At 44.2% G+C, this 20,216-nt stretch overlaps 3 non-coding genes across 3 annotated transcripts; all 3 read left to right on the forward strand.

The window, feature by feature from the left end:
* Positions 1-7,061: 7,061 nt before the first annotated feature.
* LOC134999483 (U5 spliceosomal RNA) lies at positions 7,062-7,177 on the forward strand. Its single transcript, XR_010201563.1, has one exon. It is a non-coding gene; the product is annotated as a U5 spliceosomal RNA (small nuclear RNA).
* A 286-nt stretch (positions 7,178-7,463) lies between these two features.
* LOC134999519 (U5 spliceosomal RNA) lies at positions 7,464-7,579 on the forward strand. Its single transcript, XR_010201597.1, has one exon. It is a non-coding gene; the product is annotated as a U5 spliceosomal RNA (small nuclear RNA).
* A 275-nt stretch (positions 7,580-7,854) lies between these two features.
* LOC134999563 (U5 spliceosomal RNA) lies at positions 7,855-7,970 on the forward strand. Its single transcript, XR_010201641.1, has one exon. It is a non-coding gene; the product is annotated as a U5 spliceosomal RNA (small nuclear RNA).
* Positions 7,971-20,216: the final 12,246 nt, after the last annotated feature.

Genomic DNA, 20,216 nt, shown 5'->3' on the forward strand with positions numbered 1-20,216 from the left:
GCACATGACGCAAAGAAAAAAAGAGGCGCAATGAGGTAGCTGTGTGAGTAAGATTAGCGACCCTAGTGGCCGACACAAACACCGGGCCCATCTAGGAGTGGCACTGCAGTGTCAAGCAGGATGGCCCTTCCAAAAAACCCTCCCCAAACAGCACATGACGCAAAGAAAAAAAGAGGCGCAATGAGGTAGCTGTGTGAGTAAGATTAGCGACCCTAGTGGCCGACACAAACACCGGGCCCATCTAGGAGTGGCACTGCAGTGTCACGCAGGATGTCCCTTCCAAAAAACCCTCCCCAAACAGCACATGACGCAAAGAAAAAAAGAGGCGCAATGAGGTAACTGTGTGAGTAAGATTAGCGACCCTAGTGGCCGACACAAACACCGGGCCCATCTAGGAGTGGCACTGCAGTGTCACGCAGGATGTCCCTTCCAAAAAACCCTCCCCAAACAGCACATGACGCAAAGAAAAAAAGAGGCGCAATGAGGTAGCTGACTGTGTGAGTAAGATTAGCGACCCTAGTGGCCGACACAAACACCGGGCCCATTTAGGAGTGGCACTGCAGTGTCACGCAGGATGTCCCTTCCAAAAAACCCTCCCCAAACAGCACATGACGCAAAGAAAAAGAAAAGAAAAAAGAGGTGCAAGATGGAATTGTGCTTGGGCCCTCCCACCCACCCTTATGTTGTATAAACAAAACAGGACATGCACACTTTAACCAACCCATCATTTCAGTGACAGGGTCTGCCACACGACTGTGACTGATATGACGGGTTGGTTTGGACCCCCCCAAAAAAAGAAGCAATTAATCTCTCCTTGCACAAACTGGCTCTACAGAGGCAAGATGTCCACCTCATCATCACCCTCCGATATATCACCGTGTACATCCCCCTCCTCACAGATTATCAATTCGTCCCCACTGGAATCCACCATCTCAGCTCCCTGTGTACTTTGTGGAGGCAATTGCTGCTGGTCAATGTCTCCGCGGAGGAATTGATTATAATTCATTTTAATGAACATCATCTTCTCCACATTTTCTGGATGTAACCTCGTACGCCGATTGCTGACAAGGTGAGCGGCGGCACTAAACACTCTTTCGGAGTACACACTTGTGGGAGGGCAACTTAGGTAGAATAAAGCCAGTTTGTGCAAGGGCCTCCAAATTGCCTCTTTTTCCTGCCAGTATAAGTACGGACTGTGTGACGTGCCTACTTGGATGCGGTCACTCATATAATCCTCCACCATTCTATCAATGTTGAGAGAATCATATGCAGTGACAGTAGACGACATGTCCGTAATCGTTGTCAGGTCCTTCAGTCCGGACCAGATGTCAGCATCAGCAGTCGCTCCAGACTGCCCTGCATCACCGCCAGCGGGTGGGCTCGGAATTCTGAGCCTTTTCCTCGCACCCCCAGTTGCGGGAGAATGTGAAGGAGGAGATGTTGACAGGTCGCGTTCCGCTTGACTTGACAATTTTGTCACCAGCAGGTCTTTCAACCCCAGCAGACTTGTGTCTGCCGGAAAGAGAGATCCAAGGTAGGCTTTAAATCTAGGATCGAGCACGGTGGCCAAAATGTAGTGCTCTGATTTCAACAGATTGACCACCCGTGAATCCTTGTTAAGCGAATTAAGGGCTCCATCCACAAGTCCCACATGCCTAGCGGAATCGCTCCGTGTTAGCTCCTCCTTCAATGTCTCCAGCTTCTTCTGCAAAAGCCTGATGAGGGGAATGACCTGACTCAGGCTGGCAGTGTCTGAACTGACTTCACGTGTGGCAAGTTCAAAGGGCATCAGAACCTTGCACAACGTTGAAATCATTCTCCACTGCGCCTGAGACAGGTGCATTCCACCTACTATATCGTGCTCAATTGTATAGGCTTGAATGGCCTTTTGCTGCTCCTCCAACCTCTGAAGCATATAGAGGGTTGAATTCCACCTCGTTACCACTTCTTGCTTCAGATGATGGCAGGGCAGGTTCAGTAGTTTTTGGTGGTGCTCCAGTCTTCTGTACGTGGTGCCTGTACGCCGAAAGTGTCCCGCAATTCTTCTGGCCACCGACAGCATCTCTTGCACGCCCCTGTCGTTTTTTAAAAAATTCTGCACCACCAAATTCAAGGTATGTGCAAAACATGGGACGTGCTGGAATTTGCCCATATTTAATGCACACACAATATTGCTGGCGTTGTCCGATGCCACAAATCCACAGGAGAGTCCAATTGGGGTAAGCCATTCCGCGATGATCTTCCTCAGTTGCCGTAAGAGGTTTTCAGCTGTGTGCGTATTCTGGAAAGCGGTGATACAAAGCGTACCCTGCCTAGGAAAGAGTTGGCGTTTGCGAGATGCTGCTACTGGTGCCGCCGCTGCTGTTCTTGCGGCGGGAGTCCATACATCTACCCAGTGGGCTGTCACAGTCATATAGTCCTGACCCTGCCCTGCTCCACTTGTCCACATGTCCGTGGTTAAGTGGACATTGGGTACAACTGCATTTTTTAGGACACTGGTGAGTCTTTTTCTGATGTCCGTGTTCATTCTCGGTATCGCCTGCCTAGAGAAGTGGAACCTAGATGGTATTTGGTAACGGGGGCACACTGCCTCAATAAATTGTCTAGTTCCCTGTGAACTAACGGCGGATACCGGACGCACGTCTAACACCAACATAGTTGTCAAGGCCTCAGTTATCCGCTTTGCAGCAGGATGACTGCTGTGATATTTCATCTTCCTCGCAAAGGACTGTTGAACAGTCAATTGCTTACTGGAAGTAGTACAAGTGGGCTTACGACTTCCCCTCTGGGATGACCATCGACTCCCAGCAGCAACAACAGCAGCGCCAGCAGCAGTAGGCGTTACACACAAGGATGCATCGGAGGAATCCCAGGCAGGAGAGGAATCGTCAGAATTGCCAGTGACATGGCCTGCAGGACTATTGGCATTCCTGGGGAAGGAGGAAATTGACACTGAGGGAGTTGGTGGGGTGGTTTGCGTGAGCTTGGTTACAAGAGGAAGGGATTTACTGGTCAGTGGACTGCTTCCGCTGTCACCCAAAGTTTTTGAACTTGTCACTGACTTATTATGAATGCGCTGCAGGTGACGTATAAGGGAGGATGTTCCGAGGTGGTTAACGTCCTTACCCCTACTTATTACAGCTTGACAAAGGGAACACACGGCTTGACACCTGTTGTCCGCATTTCTGGTGAAATACCTCCACACAGAAGAGCTGATTTTTTTGGTATTTTCACCAGGCATGTCAACGGCCATATTCCTCCCATGGACAACAGGTGTCTCCCCGGGTGCCTGACTAAAACAAACCACCTCACCATCAGAATCCTCCTGGTCAATTTCCTCCCCAGCGCCAGCAACACCCATATCCTCCTCATCCTGGTGTACTTCAACACTGACATCTTCAATCTGACTATCAGGAACTGGACTGCGGGTGCTCCTTCCAGCACTTGCAGGGGGCGTGCAAATGGTGGAAGGCGCATGCTCTTCACGTCCAGTGTTGGGAAGGTCAGGCATCGCAACCGACACAATTGGACTCTCCTTGTGGATTTGGGATTTCGAAGAATGCACAGTTCTTTGCTGTGCTGCTTTTGCCAGCTTGAGTCTTTTCATTTTTCTAGCGAGAGGCTGAGTGCTTCCATCCTCATGTGAAGCTGAACCACTAGCCATGAACATAGGCCAGGGCCTCAGCCGTTCCTTGCCACTCCGTGTCGTAAATGGCATATTGGCAAGTTTACGCTTCTCCTCCGACAATTTTATTTTAGGTTTTGGAGTCCTTTTTTTTCTGATATTTGGTGTTTTGGATTTGACATGCTCTGTACTATGACATTGGGCATCGGCCTTGGCAGACGACGTTGCTGGCATTTCATCGTCTCGGCCATGACTAGTGGCAGCAGCTTCAGCACGAGGTGGAAGTGGATCTTGATCTTTCCCTAATTTTGGAACCTCAACATTTTTGTTCTCCATATTTTAATAGGCACAACTAAAAGGCACCTCAGGTAAACAATGGAGATGGATACTATTATACAATTATGGACTGCCTGCCGAGTGCAGACACAGAGGTAGCCACAGCCGTGAACTACCGCACTGTACTGTGTCTGCTGCTAATATAGACTGGTTGATAAAGAGATGTCTATGTAACTATGTATGTATAAAGAAGAAAGAAAAAAAAAACACGGTTAGGTGGTATATACAATTATGGACGGGCTGCCGAGTGCCGACACAGAGGTAGCCACAGCCGTGAACTACCGCACTGTACTGTGTCTGCTGCTAATATAGACTGGTTGATAAAGAGATAGTATACTCGTAACTAGTATGTATGTATAAAGAAAGAAAAAAAAACCACGGTTAGGTGGTATATACAATTATGGACGGGCTGCCGAGTGCCGACACAGAGGTAGCCACAGCCGTGAACTACCGCACTGTACTGTGTCTGCTGCTAATATAGACTGGTTGATAAAGAGATAGTATACTCGTAACTAGTATGACTATAAAGAAAGAAAAAAAAACCACGGTTAGGTGGTATATACAATTATGGACGGGCTGCCGAGTGCCGACACAGAGGTAGCCACAGCCATGAACTACCGCACTGTACTGTGTCTGCTGCTAATATATAGACTGGTTGATAAAGAGATAGTATACTCGTAACTAGTATGTATGTATAAAGAAAGAAAAAAAAACCACGGTTAGGTGGTATATACAATTATGGACGGGCTGCCGAGTGCCGACACAGAGGTAGCCACAGCCGTGAACTACCGCACTGTACTGTGTCTGCTGCTAATATAGACTGGTTGATAAAGAGATAGTATACTCGTAACTAGTATGTATGTATAAAGAAAGAAAAAAAAACCACGGTTAGGTGGTATATACAATTATGGACGGGCTGCCGAGTGCCGACGCAGAGGTAGCCACAGCCGTGAACTACCGCACTGTACTGTGTCTGCTGCTAATATATAGACTGGTTGATAAAGAGATAGTATACTCGTAACTAGTATGTATGTATAAAGAAAGAAAAAAAAACCACGGTTAGGTGGTATATACAATTATGGACGGGCTGCCGAGTGCCGACACAGAGGTAGCCACAGCCGTGAACTACCGCACTGTACTGTGTCTGCTGCTAATATATAGACTGGTTGATAAAGAGATAGTATACTCGTAACTAGTATGTATGTATAAAGAAAGAAAAAAAAAACACGGTTAGGTGGTATATACAATTATGGACGGGCTGCCGAGTGCCGACACAGAGGTAGCCACAGCCGTGAACTACCGCACTGTACTGTGTCTGCTGCTAATATAGACTGGTTGATAAAGAGATAGTATACTCGTAACTAGTATGTATGTATAAAGAAAGAAAAAAAAACCACGGTTAGGTGGTATATACAATTATGGACGGGCTGCCGAGTGCCGACACAGAGGTAGCCACAGCCGTGAACTACCGCACTGTACTGTGTCTGCTGCTAATATATAGACTGGTTGATAAAGAGATAGTATACTCGTAACTAGTATGTATGTATAAAGAAAGAAAAAAAAAACCACGGTTAGGTGGTATATACAATTATGGACGGGCTGCCGAGTGCCGACACAGAGGTAGCCACAGCCGTGAACTACCGCACTGTACTGTGTCTGCTGCTAATATATAGACTGGTTGATAAAGAGATAGTATACTCGTAACTAGTATGTATGTATAAAGAAAGAAAAAAAAACCACGGTTAGGTGGTATATACAATTATGGACGGGCTGCCGAGTGCCGACACAGAGGTAGCCACAGCCGTGAACTACCGCACTGTACTGTGTCTGCTGCTAATATAGACTGGTTGATAAAGAGATAGTATACTCGTAACTAGTATGTATGTATAAAGAAATAAAAAAAAACCACGGTTAGGTGGTATATACAATTATGGACGGGCTGCCGAGTGCCGACACAGAGGTAGCCACAGCCGTGAACTACCGCACTGTACTGTGTCTGCTGCTAATATAGACTGGTTGATAAAGAGATAGTATACTCGTAACTAGTATGACTATAAAGAAAGAAAAAAAAACCACGGTTAGGTGGTATATACAATTATGGACGGGCTGCCGAGTGCCGACACAGAGGTAGCCACAGCCGTGAACTACCGCACTGTACTGTGTCTGCTGCTAATATAGACTGGTTGATAAAGAGATAGTATACTACTAATATTATATATACTGGTGGTCAGGTCACTGGTCACTAGTCACACTGGCAGTGGCACTCCTGCAGCAAAAGTGTGCACTGTTTAATTTTAATATAATATTATGTACTCCTGGCTCCTGCTATAACCTATAACTGGCACTGCAGTGCTCCCCAGTCTCCCCCACAATTATAAGCTGTGTGAGCTGAGCACAGTCAGATATATATATACATTGATGCAGCACACTGGGCTGAGCAGTGCACACAGATATGGTATGTGACTGAGTCACTGTGTGTATCGTTTTTTTCAGGCAGAGAACGGATATATTAAATAAAACAAACAACTGCACTGTCTGGTGGTCACTGTGGTCGTCAGTCACTAAACTCTGCACTCTCTTCTACAGTATCACAGCCTCAGGTCAATCTCTCTCTCTCTCTCTCTCTCAACCCTAATCTAAATGGAGAGGACGCCAGCCACGTCCTCTCCCTATCAATCTCAATGCACGTGTGAAAATGGCGGCGACGCGCGGCTCCTTATATAGAATCCGAGTCTCGCGAGAATCCGACAGCGTCATGATGACGTTCGGGCGCGCTCGGGTTAACCGAGCAAGGCGGGAGGATCCGAGTCTGCTCGGACCCGTGAAAAAAACATGAAGTTCGTGCGGGTTCGGATTCAGAGAAACCGAACCCGCTCATCTCTAATAGAAATGACAGTAAATGTTTGTTTCTTTTCAAACAGAACTTTCTTGACCATGCTACTTGCTTGAAAGATCTGGGAGCACATGGAATACAGTACAAACCATGCTTATAGCAAGGAGAAGACAGGTGAGAAATCTGCTTTCTTTCAAATTGGGCGCTCACTTTGATCTGAATGAGGACTGCTGGCACGGCACTCAGGCGACAGGTGGAATCTTGGTCATGCTCTGGTTTCTCTTCAGAACGAACAAATCTTTCGCCTTTTACTAAAGATTTCCGTGGAGAGGAGCAAAACTGAGTTTTATCTCAATTTTTGCATGCCCCATATTATTGGGGTTTCTTTTATCGGATTAAAGACAGAACGAGTGTGCTTTCTTGTTAGCTTTAATGTAAGTTAATTTGCATAACAATGACAATAAATGTCTGTTTCTTTTCAAGCAGAACTTTCTTGACTATACTAATTGCTTGAAAGATCTGGGAGCACATGGAAAAGAGTACAAACCATGTTTATAGCAAGGGGAAGCCTGGTGAGAAATCTGCTTTCTTTCTTTCAAATTGGGTGCTCACTTTGAGCTGAATGAGGACTGCTGGCATGGCACTCAGGCGACAGGTAGAATCTTGGTCATGCTGTGGTTTCTCTTCAGAACGAACAAATCTTTCGCCTTTTACTAAAGATTTCCGTGGAGAGGAGCAAAACTAAGTTTTATCTCAATTTTTGCATGCCCCATCTTATTGGGGTTTTATTTTATCGGTTTAAAGATAGAACGAGTGTGCTTTAATGTAAGCTCATTTGCATAGAAATGACAGTAAATGTTTGTTTCTTTTCAAACAGAACTTTCTTGACCACACTAATTGTTTGAAAGATCTGGGAGCACATGGAAAAGAGTACAAACCATGTTTATAGCAAGGGGAAGCCTGGTGAGAAATCTGCTTTCTTTCATTCAAATTGGGTGCTCACTTTGAGCTGAATGAGAACTGCTGGCATGGCACTCAGGCGACAGGTGGAATCTTGGTCATGCTCTGGTTTCTCTTCAGAACTAACAAATATTTCGCCTTTTATTAAAGATTTCCGTGGAGAGGAGCAAAACTGAGTTTTATCTCAATTTTTGCATGCCCCATATTATTGGGGTTTCTTTTATCAGTTTAAAGACAGAACGAGTGTGCTTTCTTGTTAGCTTTAATGTAAGTTTATTTGCATAACAATGACAGTAAATGTTTGTTTCTTTTCAAACAGAACTTTCTTGACCATGCTACTTGCTTGAAAGATCTGGGAGCACATGGAAAACAGTACAAACCATGCAGTATCACAAGAGCCTTTATTTGATCTTTCATGAAGATAGAGCAGAATTGAGGACACGTCAACAATTTCTGCCAAAGGTGGTTCATCTTTCCACATGGTGCCTTTGGCCACTGACACCTTCGTTGAGTCAAAGTCTCTGGCTGTGGTCAGAACTTTGAAAATTTATGTCACCAGAACGGTTCAGATTAGGAAAACAGAGGCTCTGTTTGTCCTGTATGCTCCCAACAGGATTGGGTGTCCTGCTTCCATGCAGACCATTATGCGCTGAATCTGTGGTAAGATTCAGCATGCTCATTCCACGGCAGGATTGCCGTTACTGAATTAGGTGAAGACCCATTCTACTAGAAAGGTGGGTTCATCCTGGGCAGCTGGTCGGGGAGTCTCAGCATTGCAACTTTGCCGAGCAGCTATTTAGTAAACACTTTTGCTAAGTTTTACAAGTTTGATACCTTGGCTGATGATAACCTCAAGTTTGGTCATTCGGTGCTGCAGAGTCGTACGCACTCTCCCACCCGTTCAAGAGCTTTGGTATAACCCCATGGTTCTTAATGTGACCCCAGCATCCTCTAGGTCGTATGAGAAAATAGGATTTTAATACCTACCGGTAAATCCTTTTCTCTTAGTACGTAGAGGATGCTGGGCACCCGTCCCAGTCCATACTGTGTCTGCAGTTATTACTTGTGGTTATACACATGTTGTGTTACGGTTCTGGTCAGCTTTTTGCTGCAATTGTTCATGCCGTTGGCTTGTGTTCTGTTGAATGCCACGTTCTGCGGCATGCTTAAGGTGTGAGCTGGTAAGATGCTCACCTTAGTTTAACAATAAATCCTTTCCTCGAAATGTCCGTCTCCCTGGGCACAGTTCCTATAACTGGAGTCTGGAGGAGGGGCATAGAGGGAGGAGCCAGTTCACACCCTTTGAAAGTCTTAAAGTGCCCATGTCTCTTGCGGATCCCGTCTATACCCCATGGTTCTTAATGTGACCCCAGCATCCTTTACGGACTAAGAGAAAAGGATGCCCTTGTGTACTATCCTGACTTCTCCTCCCGTCTGCTTACTTTGTGCCTTCCAACGCACAATGCGAACTACAGGTGGTGCTGCAGGGCCCACACCCTTTAACTTGCCTTACAGAGCAGCTCTGGAGCTGTTACAGTGCCCAGCTGCTGCAAGAAATCAGCATGAATGCTTCAGGGGATGGGGCATGGCCAACATGAGCCCCACACCAAAGGAGGGTGGGGGTGTTTAATGCGAACTAGGGGTCATCCAAGCACTGCAAAAGGCCGCCATGCCCTGCATGCCCCTTTTCTCTTTTTATATGCAGATGAGGGTTCCAGCCAACTTTGGCCCACTGCTTGGATGACATCACCGTATGCAAATCCGTCTGCTGCAGACCTTCCCCCAGGAATGCTTGTACTAGTTGTTGGATATGGTTTGATATTTGATGGTGCTTCAGTATTAGGCAGCCTTCCGCCCTCCCATGTTCATCTGAAAAGATGTGGTCTCCCTGCAGTTGTTGTCCCCAGACGAGAGTTCCCTTGTGCTTCCTCAGTTGAATCTCCTTAACTTGACGGGGGAGGGGCTGCCCGAGCTGCCACCCTCCCCAGCCCTATCCCAACTCATACTTATTTTACATATTAGATCTCTTGATCATGAAGATTGTTCTCACAGGGTGAGGTTCATCCATTATATTTTAAAATAGGAAGGTACAAATTACATATTTGAATTGCATCTATGTGCTGGATTCAAATGCCCCCCCCCCCCTTCCTTTCTCAATTGTGCCCGTCAGCAGCTATTCTAAGGTTGCTGCCAATGGGTGTGACACATTAATTTCTTCTGTGGGGTACACTGGACTCCACAAGGATTCACATTGGGGTGTAGAGTAGGATCTTGATCTGAGGCACCAACCGGCTCAAAGCTTTTGACTGTTCCCAAGATGCTCAGCGCATCCTCCTCTATAACCCCGCTTCCATGAACAGGGAGCTCAGTTTGTAGTTGGTGCCTTCAGTAGCAGGCAACTTAACAGGGGCCTGCCTCAGGCAGCCTATTCTTAGCTATTAATTTTGACAAGAAAAGAAGAACTTGTTTTATGAGAATCTACAAGGGCTGCAGCAGGCTAGGTCTAATAGACATCTTTACTGCAGCTTCATCACTCCCAGCGGCGCTGTATACTCCCGTGCCCTGGTTGCTTGGTCACTGCAGCGGAGGCTCCGGTTTCTTCCTAAGGTCAGTCACACACACACCGCCCTTCCGGATCACGAGGCCGCTGATTAAGGGGAGCATGGCCGTAGGGGGTGGGCCGTGTGCGCACTGGGGTGGACACTGATTACTGGGCAGCCGCTCCACTAGCCACCAGGTACAGTTAAGGAGCACAGGTCTGGGGGTTTTTCTCCTATATTAACCCAATTTTGTACTGCCCGCAGCGCATTGTGATAGGTAATAGGGCCTGATTCAGGTTGGATTGCAATCACAATAAGCGATCCAACTGCAAAAATTGCTAAGAGCATACGCATGTGCCTGCATGCGATCGCCTCTGCCTGTCAATCGGGGCAGGGGGGGAGAGTGGGGTCAGCAACACTCCATTTCCAAGTCAGGGATGGAGCAGTGCGGGGGCAAGGCTTCAAAATGGGGTCTGCAATGGAGGAGACACAGGGGGCGTGGTCACAGCGGCTGTATGACATCACATTCAGCCGCTGTGATCACAAAAATGGTGGCGGCTTCCTGCGCGCACATACAGTCTGCACCAGCAGGAGGCTACACCATTGTTTATGATCACGCTGAACTGCAGTGCGACTGCAATTACAGCATGGTCAAGAAGGGAGGTGTCATACTGGGTGGCCATGCCCTGTCACTGTGCAGGAGCCAGCACCGCTTACACACTAGTCCCCGGGTGCAGCCCCCAACCCCCGGGACACCCGGAGCAACAAAATGTAGATTCAGGCCACCAGGCCACGCCCCTACCTATGAAATCATGCCTCCTTTTTACCATTGCGCTGCTTATTTGCACGCACTGCATTACAATCTCCCTCGCCACCTCTCTGGGTGTCACCAGTGATAGTGACACCTCTGCCATGCTTGTAGCAGCTGGTCCAAAGATCTATGCCTCAAGCCCTGAGTGTTTGCCCTTGTGACTTGTTGATCATCATAGCGAAGCAGATGCTTACAGAAAACTGCAGGGGCTCAGATTGAAAATAAAAAAAATTGATGGGTATAAGGTAGAGAGGAGCGGGTTCGGTTCTCCGAGAACCGAATTCCCCACGAACTCCACGTGGTTTACACTGGTCTGAGGCAGGCTCGGTTGTTCCCGCCTGACTCGGAAAACCTGAACAAGGGAAAATGTCATCATCCCGCTGTCGGATTCTCGCGAGATTCGGATATTATATATAGAGCTGCGCGTTGCCGCCATTTTTACTCGTGCATTGAAGAGAGAGCGGAGAGGACGTGGCTATGTTCTCTCAGTGGAAATCTCAATATCAGTGCTCAGTATCAGTGGTTACTTATTGCTGCTCAGTAATACTAGTAGTGTGTCTCTCCTGCTCAGTGTCAGTTCTCAGTAGTATCCTCATCAGTGCTCAGTATCACTGCTCATTGTCTTGTGCTGCATTGTGGTGCTCAGCATACTACAGTACATTACTAATAGTCCAGTGCTGCATCTTGCTGCTCAGTGTCAGTTCTAGTATCCTCATCAGTGCTCACTATCACTGCTCATTGCATTGTGGTGTTCTGTATACTACAGTAATATAGTAACATATAGTAACATAGTTTTTGAGGTTGAATAGAGGCAAATTGCCCATCGTGTTCAACCTGTTTTAAGTTGTGATGATTCTACATACTTGCTGAATAATGTTTTATGACTAGTTAGCTACTATAACTCATGTTACCCCCGGATTAACCATGTTGATATTTTAAGTATTATAACCTTGGATAGCTTTTTCATTCAGAAATGTATCCATTCCTTTTTTAAATCCAATTACAGAGTCCGCCATTACCACCTTCCCTGGCAGGGAATTCCACATCCTGATTGCCCTAACAGTGAAGAACCCTTTCCTCCATTGCATTCTGAACTTTCCTCCAGTCGCAGCGAGTGACCACGTGTTCTTTTAATAAATAATTCCTCTGATAACTCTTTGTTATGTATCTTTACATATTTGAAGATATTAATAATATCTCCTCTTAGGCACCTCTTTTCTAGTGTATACATATTCAGCCTAGTAAGTCTTTCCTTATAGTCCAGTACTTTTAGGCCTTTAATCAATTTAGTCTTCAGGATCTCTCGGACTTCCATGAGCAGCAGAGTAGCGCAATGGAAGGATGCTTGGCCCATAACCCAGAGGTCGATTAATCGAAACTATCCTCTGCTATGTGCATTTTTTTTTTATAATTAAAGTAATCAAAAACTGGGATTGATATTTTGGCTCTTTTATTTTTACTTAAAGTACAATAACTTTTATCATTTTAATTTGTTTTAATAGTATATTGAGAGCATTGTTTTCTTTAAAAAATCCACTTAATTTTCTTTACCCTATTACTGAAATGGTAATTGACAAAAACAAACTACATTGTCACCAGAAGAGCAATGCAAAATGTACAAGTGATATATTAAAATCATCTTCCATCTTGAATTTCAATGATGCATTGGGACAACAATTTTGTGAGAAACATCTTCACCCATAAAGAAAGATTTTCTTAATTCCTTATCTGTGTGCTGATTAGATATTACCTTGTTTTCACATTAAACAGACTTCCACATGAGAAAGCAGCAAGGATGCAGTAACGTTTATGTTTCCTGGTGTCAACCTGTATTATTTCAGTAGACATTGAAATGAGGATGCATCTTGCTGCCTTTCCAATGTAGCAAGTTTAATTCAGTAATAGGTAAAAAAACATTCCTACAAAGGTGTTAATCAGAGACTTGGCTTTGTGGACACTTTTCAGAGAGCAAATTTGTTAGCATAAAAATAAAGTCAGAAAATGAAGAGCTGTTTAATCACTCAATTGGACTTTTCTGCCAGCATAATTTTTTTTTCTCTGCAACCCACTGCTAAATTGTGCTTCCTAGCTGTTTTTTATAAAATCACTTAATCAAATCTAACTCTGATTACATCAGAGAAGGCCAGGTACCCTACACCATAAGAGGGGGTTTGAAATTTTGACTTGTCTACTTAAAGATCACCAAAATCTGATCACAAGATCAATTACATCACTGGGTGGGATTGAACCACCAACCTTTTGGTTAATAGCCAAACATGCTAACCGATTGCACCACAGAGACACCTCGTAAAAGTCCATTCTGACAAAGGCTAATAAGCATTCATCTAGAACGTTTCCTAGAAAAACTTTAAAAAGTCAATAATCTGGAGAGTTTTTGTAAGAAACACATTGCTACTTTCCCATGATGAGTGAGTGCTTCAGGATCTCTTGCACTTACATGAGCAGCAGAGTACTGCAACGGAAGCATGCTGGGCCCTTAACCCAGATGTAGGCAGATTGAAACTATCTTCTGCTATATGCATTGTTTTTTGTTAATTAAAGTAATCCAAAACTGGGATTGATATTTTGGCTCTTTTATTTTTACTTAAAGTACAATAACTTTTACCATTTTAATTTGTTTTAATAGTAAATTGCCAGTATTGTTTTCTTTCAAAAATCCACTTAATTTTCTTTACCCTATTATTAAAATGGTAATTGACAAAAACAAACTACATTGTCACCAGAAGAGCAGTACAAAATGTACAAGTGATATATTAAAATCATCATTCCAGCTTGAATTTCAATGATGCTTTGGTGCAACAATTTTGTGAGAAACATCTTCACCCATAAAGAAAGATTTTCTTAATTCCTTACCTGTGTGCTGATTAGATATCACCTTGTTTTCACATTAAACAGACTTCCCCATGAGGAAGCAGCAAGGATGCAGTGATGTTTATGTTTCCTGGTGTCAACCTGTATTATTTCAGTAGACATTGAAATGAGGATGCATCTTGCTGCCTTTCCAATGAAGCAAGTTTAATTCAGTAATAGGTGAAAAACCATTCCTACAAAGGTGTTAATCAGAGACTTTACTTTGTGGACACTTTTCAGAGAGCAAATTTGTTAGCATAAACATAAAATCAGAAAATGAAGAGCTGTTTAATCACTCAATTGGACTTTTCTGCCAGCATAGTTTTTTTTCTCTGCAACCCACTGCTAAATTGTGCTTCCTAGCTGTTTTTTATAAAATCACTTAATCAAATCTAACTCTGATTACATCAGAGAAGGCCAGGTACCCTACACCATAAGAGGGAGTTTGACATTTTGACTTGTCTACTTAAAGATTACCAAAATCTAATCACAAGGTCAATTACATCCATGGGTGGGAATGAACCACCGACCTTTTGGTTAATAGCCAAACATGCTAACCGATTGCACCACAGAGACACCTCGTAAAAGTATATACTGACAAAGGCTAATAAGCATTCAACTAGAACGTTTCCTAGAAAAACTTTAAAAAGTCAATAATCTGGAGAGTTTTTGTAAGAAACACATTGGTACTTTCCCATGATGAGTGAGTGCTTCAGGATCTCTTGCACTTACATGAGCAGCAGAGTACTGCAACGGAAGCATGCTGGGCCCATAACCCAGAGGTAGGCAGATTGAAACTATCCTCTGCTATATGCATTGTTTTTTGTTAATTAAAGTAATCCAAAACTGGGATTGATATTTTGGCTCTTTTATTTTTACTTAAAGTACAATAACTTTTACCATTTTAATTTGTTTTAATAGTATATTGACAGTATTGTTTTCTTTCAAAAATCCACTTAATTTTCTTTACCCTATTATTAAAATGGTAATTGACAAAAACAAACTACATTGTCACCAGAAGAGCAGTACAAAATGTACAAGTGATATATTAAAATCATCTTTCCAGCTTGAATTTCAATGATGCTTTGGTGCAACAATTTTGTGAGAAACATCTTCACCCATAAAGAAAGATTTTCTTCATTCCTTACCTGTGTGCTGATTAGATATCACCTTGTTTTCACATTAAACAGTCTTCCCCATGAGGAAGCAGCAAGGATGCAGTGACGTTTATGTTTCCTGGTGTCAACCTGTATTATTTCAGTAGACATTGAAATGAGGATGCATCTTGCTGCCTTTCCAATGAAGCAAGTTTAATTCAGTAATAGGTGAAAAACCATCCCTACAAAGGTGTTAATCAGAGACTTGGCTTTGTGGACACTTTTCAGAGAGCAAATTTGTTAGCATAAACATAAAATCAGAAAATGAAGAGCTGTTTCGTCACTAAATTGGACTTTTCTGCCAGCATAATTTTTTTTCTCTGCAACCCACTGCTAAATTGTGCTTCCTAGCTGTTTTTTTATAAAATCACTTAATCAAATCTAACTCTGATTACATCAGAGAAGGCCAGGTACCCTACACCATAAGAGGGGGTTTGAAATTTTGACTTGTCTATTTAAAGATCACCAAAATCTGATTACAAGGTCATTTACATCCCTGGGTGGGATTGAACCACCAACCTTTTGGTTAATAGCCAAACATGCTAACCGATTGCGCCACATAGACACCTTGCAAAAGTAGCTACTGACAAAGGCTAATAAGCATTTATCTAGAACGTTTCCTAGAAAAACTTTAAAAAGTCAATAATCTGGAGAATTTTTGTAAGAAACACATTGGTACTTTCCCATGATGAGTGAGTGCTTCAGGATCTCTTTCACTTACATGGGCTATTAACCAAAAGGTTGGTGGTTCAATCCCACCCAGGGATGTAATTGACCTTGTGATCAGATTTTGGTGATCTTTAAGTAGACAAGTCAAAATTTCAAACCCCCTCTTATGGTGTAGGGTACCTGGCCTTCTCTGACGTAATCAGAGTTAGATTTAATTAAGTGATTTTATAAAAAACAGCTAGGAAGCACAATTTAGCAGTGGGTTGCAGAGAAAAAAATAACATTTTAAACCTACCGGTAAATTTTTTTTTCTCGTAGTCCGTAGAGGATGATGGGGACTCCGTAAGGACCATGGGGGATAGACGGGCTCCGCAGCAGACATGGGCACTTTAAGAAAGACTTTAGATCTGGGTGTGAACTGGCTCCTCCCTCTATGCCCCTCCTCCATACCTCAGTTAGAGAAACTGTGCCCAGAGGAGACGGACAGTACGAGGAAAGGATTTTTGTTAATCCAAGGTCAAGATTCATACCAGCCACACCAATCACACCGTATAACTTGTGATATACTACCCAGTTAACAGTTTGAAAACAACATAGCATCAGTCCAAGACCGATGAAAACTAACATATAACCCTTATGTAAGCAATAACTATATACAAGTCTTGCAGAAGTAGTCCGCACTTGGGACGGGCACCCAGCATCCTCTACGGACTACGAGAAAAAGATTTACCGGTAGGTTTAAAATCTTATTTTCTCTTACGTCCTAAAAGATGCTGGGGACTCCGTAAGGACCATGGGGATTATACCAAAGCTCCCAAACGGGCTCCTGCGGATGACTCTGCAGCACCGATTGAGCAAACAGGAGGTCCTCCTCAGCCAGGGTATCAAACTTATAGAACTTTGCAAAGGTGTTTGAACCCGACCAAGTAGCAGCTCGTCACAGCTGTAGTGCCGAGACCCCTCGGGCAGCTGCCCAAGAAGAGCCCACCTTCCTAGTGGAATGGGCCTTGACTGAATTAGGCAACGGCAATCCCGCCATAGAATGCGCCTGCTGAATCGTGTTACAGATCCAGAGAGCAATAGTCTGATTTGAAGCAGGAGTGCCAATCTTGTTGGCTGCATACAGGACAAACAGTGCTTCTGTTTTTCTGACTCTAGCCGTTCTGGCCACGTAAATTTTCAAAGCCCTGACCACATCAAGGGACTCGGAATCCTCCAAGTCACGCGTAGCCACAGGCACCACAATAGGTTGGTTCATATGAAAGGATGAGTCCACTTTTAGCAGGAATTGAGGACGGGTCTGCAATTCCGCTCTATCCATATGGAAAACCAGATAGGGGATTTTATGTGATAAAGCTGCTAATTCCGACACTCGCCTAGCGGAAGCCAAGGCTAATAACATGACCACCTTCCAAGTGAGATATTTAAACTCCACCATTTTAAGTGGTTCAAATCATAACCTTAACACCACGTTAAGGTCCCAAGGGACCACCGGAGGTACAAAAGGAGGCTGAATATGCAGTACTCCCTTCACAAAAGTTTGTACTTACTTCAGGAAGAGAGGCCAATTCCTTTTGAAAGAAAATGGATAAGGCCAAAATCTGAACCTTAATAGAGCCTAATTTTAGGCCCAAATTCACTCCAGTTTGTAGGAAGTGAAGGAAGTGGCCCAGGTGGAATTCTTACGTATGAGCATTCCTGGCCTCACACAAAGAAACATATTTTCGCCATATACAGTGATAATGTTTAGATGTCACGTCCTTCCTAGCCTTTATTAGCGTAGGAATGACCTCATCTGGAATACCCTTTTCCGCTAGGATCCGGCGTTCAACCGCCATGCCGTCAAACGCAGCCGCGGTAAGTCTTGGAACAGACAGGGCCCCTGTTGCAACAGGTCCTGTCTTAGAGGAAGTGGCCACGGATCTTCTGTGAGCATTTCCTGCAGATCTGGATACCAGGTCCTTCGCGGCCAATCTGGAACAATGAGAATTGTTCTTACTCCTCTTTTTCTTACTATTATCAACACCTTGGGTATGAGAGGTAGAGGAGGAAATACATAGACCGACCGGAACACCCACGGTGTCACTAGGGCGTCTACAGCTACTGCCCGAGGGTCTCTTGACCTGGTGCAATACCTCTGTAGCTTTTTGTTGAGGCGGGACGCCATCATGTCTATCTGGAACAGTCCCCACCGACTTGCAATCTGTGCGAAGACTTCCTGATGGAGTCCCCACTCTCCTGGATGTAGGTCGTGTCTGCTGAGGAAGTCTGCATCCCAGTTGTCCACTCCCGGAATGAACACTGCTGACAGTGCGCTTTGATAAAGCTAAATATTTATCTTATTTAAAACCCTTTGTGAGGTCTAAGAACACTGTACGCTATTTGCGTATGGAGTACCGTAAGGGTACGCTCGTTGCGTAACAATCGCTTAGCCGTGGTCGAGACGCTCAAGCGTCACGTTCGCTCACGGCCAAGAGATCACAGGCAGGCACGCTATTGGCTGCTGACTAACGTAATGGTTCGCTATAGCGTAACGGACGCTGTATCGGGAGCGGGCTGCTCGAGCGATACAGACGCTCACGAGAATACGCTGTTGGTATCGGGCACACTTATAGGTGAGCGACTACCGTAATGCTACGCTATCAGCGTAGCGGACGCTCGAGACCACGAGGAGATCACGAGCGGCGCCGACGCTCACAATGTTAAACCTTTATGTCTAAACCACAAACAATGTAATTTGCTGTAAAACCTTAGTGTAGAGATAGGGTGTAAATGCAACACTGTATAACCTTATTAACTCAAAAGCTGTTCGAGCGTCACCGACGCTCTGAGAATACTTAACACTATAAGAAATACACAAATACCGTGCTTAGGGTCCAACGCCTAATATATATATTATGAATGTTATACTTGCAAAATAATTAATACAATACAAGTCATACACTACAATATAACATAGACTAACTAACCAGGTAACTACACAGTAAATACAATACAAGTACGTTTAAGAGAAAATGAGAGAAAGAGAAGAGAGAGAGAGAAAGATATGGCCCATAATAACAAGAAAAGACAATATGATTACGGAGAAAACTTACGCACAAAGGAAACGATCGCATGCGCCTCTGGACATCCAGCTCCCGATTTTCAGCAATGATAACCGATGAAGAGTGAGTGCTGGATGTGATCGGCCTGTCTATTTATGCCCCACACACAATACAATTCAATGGTCCCTACAATCTCATTGTTCATTGGACACAGGAATTCGTCTTCGCATTATAACAAAAGGTCATAGGTTGATTCATACAGGTGGGCTGTGACTATTTCCAACAGCTCAGGTGGGAGGGAAACTGGGTTTCCCGCCGCATGGATAAGTAAGTGCAAATACAGTAAATGTTCATAAACTTCTTATGTCCATAACTATTCGCACGAGCGATTGATCCGCTTCAAACCAACACCGGAATATTGCTAATTAAATACTCTTCCGATGGATACTAAACACCACTGTATTACTCCTGTCTGACCCTTCGTATCAAACAATGAGGGATCTCTCTGTCCAGGAACATACTACATTAACTAAACTTTCAGAATCTATCAAAGGGACCATAATCTACAAAATGCATTATATGGTGAAAATATGTAACGAAAGAGTCGCCCGCTAGACGCACACAATCTCTACCGTAAATGTGCATACCGTGCGCCTGCGGGTGCCCGCAACAGCGAGTATGCACACGCACGGGAGAGCGCACACATGCGCAGCAGGGACACATATGAGGTGCAAATATGGCAGTGTGTATCGTGATATTTTTCTGACTTTTACAGTCCACCCTTTGGCAGTCAACAATAACTGCCACTTCCTAAAACATTTCAAAAAGAGAAAAATATATGTCAGGGGTTAATACATTTACATGGTTGGGTAGGGGAGGAGAGGAGAAGGTAGGAAAAGGGTATGACCTAGTGAGATAGCAGAAGCATGTGTGTATGAATCCATGTTTGGGGGGTCATGTATCATCGTGCCGTACGTGTTTTAAATCAAGCTTCGAGGTATTGCGAAGTATACATTTGAATTCCTTCTTATCCCGTGGTACGGGTCTGTGGATGGGCTGTCAAACTTTACCGAGCTTTTTTCGGATTTTGGTTGTAACAAAAATGGGGAGCACATTTTAGTTGATGATACATGAATGGGGGAATATGTGATTGCTGATATCTGTGCCTGTATTCCCTATACTATGTGTGTAATTACCTGAAGGTTGTAGAGATGAAGAAAATACATAATTACGGTAAATGCAGTGGTATTCTATGTCAGGTTAATGAACATTCGTCGATTGAGGTCTTGTTTGGTGTCTGTTGAATGCAGTCTTCTTTGTGCTTTTGCCCATAAGGTGCGAGCAAAAAGCTTTGTCAATGTCCATAGATT

Source organism: Pseudophryne corroboree, unplaced genomic scaffold, assembly GCF_028390025.1.
Source record: "Pseudophryne corroboree isolate aPseCor3 unplaced genomic scaffold, aPseCor3.hap2 scaffold_150, whole genome shotgun sequence".
In the NCBI taxonomy this organism is placed as follows: Eukaryota; Metazoa; Chordata; class Amphibia; order Anura; family Myobatrachidae; genus Pseudophryne; species Pseudophryne corroboree.